Here is a 6,490-nt window from a genome sequence, read left to right on the forward strand (position 1 = left end):
CAATGAGTCAACTCTTCACATGAGGTGGCCAAAGTACTGGAGTTTCAGCTTTAGTATCATTCCTTTCAAAGAAATCCCAGGGCTGATCTCCTTCAGAATGGACTGGTTGGATCTCCTTGCAGTCCAAGGGACTCTCAAGACTCCTCCAACACCACAGTTCAAAAGCATCAATTCTTCGGCGTTCAGCCTTCTTCACAGTCCAACTCTCACATCCACATACTATAACTTACTGTGAGAATGATTTATTAGTCCACATAATACATTAGAAATAAAATATTTTAAATATCTTCAGATCCCATCCTCAAAAATGGTAGCTGCATCACAGTACCTAATTCAGTGACTCAAACATAGTACATGCTTAATAAATAGTGTTGGGTGAATTCCTGAATAGAAATGTAGATGATTTTCATTTCATCCTGTGAGCCAAATTTATTGACTGTCAGAATTTCTGAGTGAAAATACTAATATAAATGAATAACCTGTTTGTTCTATACTTTTGTTTAGCAGAATATTTTTCCAACTCTTGAAAGTTGTCAAAATAGTCTGCTAATCTTCACTTGTATTTTTACTCACATCTAAGTGAATTAAAAAAAAAATTAGTTTCTCAGTCCTGTCTGACTCTTTGTGACCCCGTTGACTCTAGACCACCAGTGTCTTCTGTCCATGGAATTCTCCAGGCAAGAATACGGGGCTGAGTAGGCATTCCTTTCTCCAGGGGATCTTCCTGACCTAGGGATCAAACCCAGGTCTCCTGAAATGCCAGCAGATTCCTTACTCTCTGAGCCACCACGGAAGTTCCAGGTGAATAATAATTGGACTCAAAATATTTATTAAACTATTTCATGGTTTAAATATTTCTATCATATGATTATTTTCCAAAAAACAAATCCTTCACATCTATTTACTAAGGAAGAAGGTAAAAATTTTAATCTATATAATTCTATTAATGTTTGTGTGAAAATGTTCCTAATTATTAATGTTTAGTGCTTACAATATCTTCTATCCATTACTTGTTATATGATGGTTTAAATGTTGTGACTTCAAAATATGAACATGAATTGTTTGATAACCCTCCCTTCTAAAGAGGAAGCCAGACCCCTTGCCCTTGCATTGGATTTAGTGACTCACTTCTGGATAACAGAATGCAGCAGGAGTGATGAGGTGGGATAAGGTCATAAAAGACTGTGTGGCTTCGTCTCTGTTGTCTTGGATCACTTGCTCTGAGAAGGAGTCAGCTGTCTCGTTACGCAGACACTCAGGAAGTTCTATGGAGAGATGCACCGGGCAAGATATTCAGAGTCCTCGTGATATCAAACCGGCAAGAATTCCATAATTAGCCGAGCAAGCTATCTTAGAAATGGATCCTCCTGTTCCAATCAAGCCCAGTCAAGTCTAAGATGACTGGACCCCAAGTTGAAGTCTTGACAGCAAATTCGTGAGAGACCCTGAGCCGGAACTACTAATCTAAGCCACTTTCAGATCGTCAAACTACAGAAACTCAGTTCAGTTCAGTTCAGTCACTCAGTCGTGTCCGACTCTTTGTGACCCCATGGACTGAAGCATGTCAGGCCTCCCTGTCCATCACCAACTCCCGGAGTTTACCAAAACTCATGTCCATTGAGTTGGTGATGCCATCCAACCATCTCATCCTCTGTTGTCCCCTTCTCCTCCTGCCCTCAATCTTTCCCAGCATCAGGGTCTTTTTTCCAATGAGTCAACTCTTCTCATGAGGTGGCCAAAGTACTGGAGTTTCAGCTTCAGCATCAGTCCATCCAATGAACACCCAGGACTGATCTCCTTTAGAATGGACTGGTTGGATCTCCTTGCAGTCCAAGGGACTCTCAAGAGTCTTCTCCAACACCACAGTTCAAAAGCATCAATTCTTTGGCACTCAGCTTTCTTTATAGTCCAACTCTCACATCCATACATGACCACTGGAAAAACCATAGCCTTGACTGGATGGACCTTTGTTGACAAAGTGATGTCTCACTCCAGAAACTACAAGACAATAAATATTTTAAGCTGCTTTTTTGGGGAGTAATTTGTTTTGACAAAACAGAGAACCAATACAAATATTACACTGATATTCTCATAAAAGACATATTGGCCATTCTTTTTAAATGCTACAGAGAATTAAGTACATTAATTTCTGAGTGATGTCTTTCTTAAACTAGTTTGAAGACTTGCATTCTGTACCTTTTCAACATTATTATTTTAGAAAGATTTTGAAGAAATATATGATGGAAGGGCTTTATTAGTGCTTTGCACGCATGCTGAATCGCCAGTCATTTCTGACTCTTTTGACCCCATGGACTGTAGCCTGACCACCAGGCTCCTCTGTCCATGGAATTCTCCAGGCTAAAATATTGGAAGTGGGTTTCCATTTCCTCCTCCAGGAGATCTTCCCAACCCAGGGATGGAACCCGAGTCTCTTGCATCTTCTGCATTGGCAGATGGGTTCTTTACCACTGAGCTGCATGGGAAGCCTGGTAGTGCTCTAGAGACTGTTGATTAACTGCTATGGACAGATTTAATAATCTAAAAAATTTTATTGCTGTGTCCCATAACTAAATCTAGTGTATCTATTTTTTCTAAAATAAATTTTTTTCTTAGCAAAAACAAAAACCATAAAATGCTATCTTAAAACAATTAGAAAGTGGAGAATAAAAAAATAAAACATAAGTAAACCTACACCCAGACATAACATATATCCTTTTATTGTGTATCTTTATTGTTATTTTTACAATAGTGAAATCATATCATGCACAATAGTTTTAATCTAACAGGGACACATTAACTTGTCATTTACGCTGTACCTGTGATGTAATCATTTAACATGCTGCCTCCAGCCCTTCTCAGCTCCTTCACCACTATCGCTCTAGATCAAATTACTACTATCGCTTACCTCAGCAGCTCGAAACATCCTGCCAAGTAGAAGAGACTTTCACCTTTGCCCCAAAAGGAAGCCAGGTTTCTCCTTCTAGAACATCATTAAGGTCACCCCCCTCTACTCTTCAGTTCAGTTCAGTCGCTCAGTTGTGTCTGACTCTTTGCGACCCCATGAATCGCAGCACGCCAGGCCTCCCTGTCCATCACCAACTCCCGGAGTTCACTCAGACTCACGTCCATTGAGTCAGTGATGCCATCCAGCCATCTCGTCCTCTGTCGTCCCCTTCTCTTACTGCCCCCAATCCCTCCCAGCACCAGGGTCTTTTCCAATGAGTCAACTCTTCACATGAGGTGGCCAAAGTACTGGAGTTTCAGCTTCAGCATCATTCCCTCCAAAGAAATCCCAGGGCTGATCTCCTTCAGAATGCACTGGTTGGATCTCCTTGCAGTCCAAGGGACTCTCAAGAGTCTTCTCCAACACCACAGTTCAAAAGCATCAATTCTTCAGCGCTCAGCCTTCTTCACAGTCCAACTCTCACATCCATACATGACCACAGGAGAAACCATCGCCTTGACTAGACGGACCTTTGTTGGCAAAGTAATGTCTCTGCTTTTCAATATGCTATCTAGGTTGGTCATAACTTTCCTTCCAAGGAGTAGGCGTCTTTTAATTTCATGGCTGCGATCACCATCTGCAGTGATTTTGAAGCCCCAAAAAATAAAGTCAGCCACTGTTTCCACTGTTTCCCCATCTATTTACCATGAAGTGATGGGACCAGATGCCATGATCTTCGTTTTCTGAATGTTGAGCTTTAAGCCAACTTTTTCACTCTCCTCTTTCACTTTCATCAAGAGGCTTTTTAGTTCTTCTTCACTTTCTGCCATAAGTGTGGTGTCATCTGCATGTCTGAGGTTATTGCTATTTCTCCTGGCAATCTTGATTCCAGCATGTGCATCTTCCAGACCCACGTTTCTCGTGATGTGCTCTGCATAGAACCTGAATCACTGTCTGTCACCAGCAAGGCCCTGTCCAACTTGAGCCCTGCACCCCTTTCCGCTCTCAGTGAATCCTTGCTCACTGGCTTCCTAGTTTTCATCAGACCTTATAATTGGCTCTACTTTGAAAATTTTTCTCCAAGATAGTCACACATGGCTTATTCTTTCACGTATGTCTGTTTAAAGATTATTTCAAAGATTATTGGCTTCCCTGACCAGGCAATCTAAAAATTCTGCCTCTATCCTTTAATTTTCAAAATATAATACACGTCATTATCTGACATTGTAGATGTTTGTTTCATTATTTGATATGATAAATTTACCTGTTATTTGCCTCCCAATAAGAATGTCAGTTCAGCAATGTAGGGACTTCATCTTGTTTATCTATTACTCTGTCCACATTGCTTAGAATAGTACCTGGTACAGTTAGGTGCTCAATAAATATATTTTGATTAAAGAACCATATGGATGCACCATTTTAATTATTAGTAATAATTACTTGATATTTGAAATCCTAACAATTTTTCCTATTGTGAGCAATTATATCATGAATATGTCCATAAGTAAATATGTACACCCTATGTTTGTTTCCTAAGATTTAGGAGTCAAAAGCTATGGCTATTTTTGTATTTTTTAAATATATACTGCCAAAATGCCCTCTGTGGAAAAGTTGTTATATTTTAGGACTTCCCTGGTGGTGCAAGGGCTAAGACTCTAAGCTCTTGATGCAAATGGCCCAGGTTTGATCTCAGGTCAGGAAACTAGCTCCTGCATACCACAACTAAAAACCCTGCATGCCTCAGCAGAGATCAGAGACCCCACAGCCCACAAGTAAGACTCAGAACAGCCAAATACGTTTAAAAAATACATAAGTTATTTTCTTGCCTGGAAAATTCTATGGACAGAGGAGCCTGGTGAGTACATGGGGTCACAAGAGTTGGACAAGACTGGACAACTGAGTGTGCACACACACACGTGCACACATGCACACACACACACCACATAAAGTTTATATTTTATACTCCAGAAATGAATAAGAGTTACTTTTTTCTCACTTTGCACAATATTGTGTATTGCCCTTTTAAACATAGTTTTTATAGAGGAAAAATGGTTATTACTCAAATTTGCCTTTCTCCAGTTACACAGATACTTGTTCATTTAACTATTACCCATTTGCATTTCTTTAAAAATAAATTGCCTCTTCATGTCCTTTGCTTATATTTCTACTGCTTTTCCCTTACTGATAAAAGTTCGTTTTTACAATAAAGTAACCCATTGTCCAAACCATGTTAAAGTGTCATTTTCCCAGTTTGTGGTTTGTCTTTAAATTTTGATTATTGTGTTTTTACTTTTTTATCTCATGTAGAAATTTAAATTTTGTATGGTCAAGTTGATTACTCTTTCTCTACACTGCTTTTGACTTTGCTGTCACCTTCATAAAGTTTTCCAATCCACTATCTGAAAAATATTCGCCAAGTATTTTCTTCCAGTATCCAATCTTCAAAAACAAACAAAAAAGAAAGCAATATATTACAGCTGGAATTCATTTAACAGTAGGTTGTGTGGTGAGGCTGTTGTTTCTTCCTCTCAAGTGGCTACCCAGTTATCCTCCTTTTAATAAGGCATCCTTTCTCCAGTAACGTAGACGTGAAATTGTGAGCTGCCTTTGTTTTTATATGAAAAGTGTATATATACACACACACACAGGACTTTTTATCCTCCTTTTAATAAACAGTAAGCTTTGGACCTGAGCCAATCCCAATCTTGAGCCATCATTCTTAAGGAACACGGATATATCTTTATTACGTTCAGTAACTGGATATTAGATATTCAGTAATTAGGTACTAGCATTGGAGTAATACTTAATACACTTACTAAGGAAAAGAATACATTTTCCCAGCTACATTACAACTGAAGAATGTCAGTCCACTCAAGATGAAGCTGATGATTACTTTGAAAAAAAGGTTCGCCTGTGGAAGACTGAGAATAGCGCGTCAGAGTTCTCCTCTGAAAGCCCTCAGAATCCTGGGCGGCCGGGGGAAGACAGGACGGAGGAAGAACCCATGCTGGGCTCGTTGAGATCCAAGGAGACACATGCTACCAAAAGAGCCCATGGAGCTAATAAAAACAGGTAGTAGATAACTCTTTAGAAGTCCTCTTAATTTTTCAACTAGGTCTCAGTTTTGAAAAGTATCGCTTGGGATTTAAATATGCCCCTGACTGATTGAGAAGTACAAGGGGGGAAAAAAAAAACTACAGTAAACTATTCAAAGTCTTTGTGGCCCTTAGAAAAGGAAGATGCTTAATTCCCAAGTCCTGGAGAACAGTTTGTATTTTTGGGGTGGAGCCAGGAGGGCAGGAACAAGGGCTTTCTCCCGCGACCTTCTATTCTAAGGCTTGCTCCAGCCGCCCACAGACTTCCGGGTTCACTGGGCCGAACCAGGCATCTCAGTAGATTTCAGTCAGAGCGCCAACTACGGCAGGGAAAGCCAGGTGTGACCTTGCGGACACCGGCAACTGGAACCTCCAAGAGCAACTTCGTGCCTGGCGGGGAATTAGCGAGAGAAATATAGATCTCGGGCCCCTATGTGGGGCGAGGCACTTC

Source organism: Bos grunniens, chromosome 7 (genome assembly GCF_055505025.1).
Source record: "Bos grunniens cultivar Pamir isolate PY7600 chromosome 7, Bosgru_T2T1.0, whole genome shotgun sequence".
In the NCBI taxonomy this organism is placed as follows: domain Eukaryota; kingdom Metazoa; phylum Chordata; class Mammalia; order Artiodactyla; family Bovidae; genus Bos; species Bos grunniens.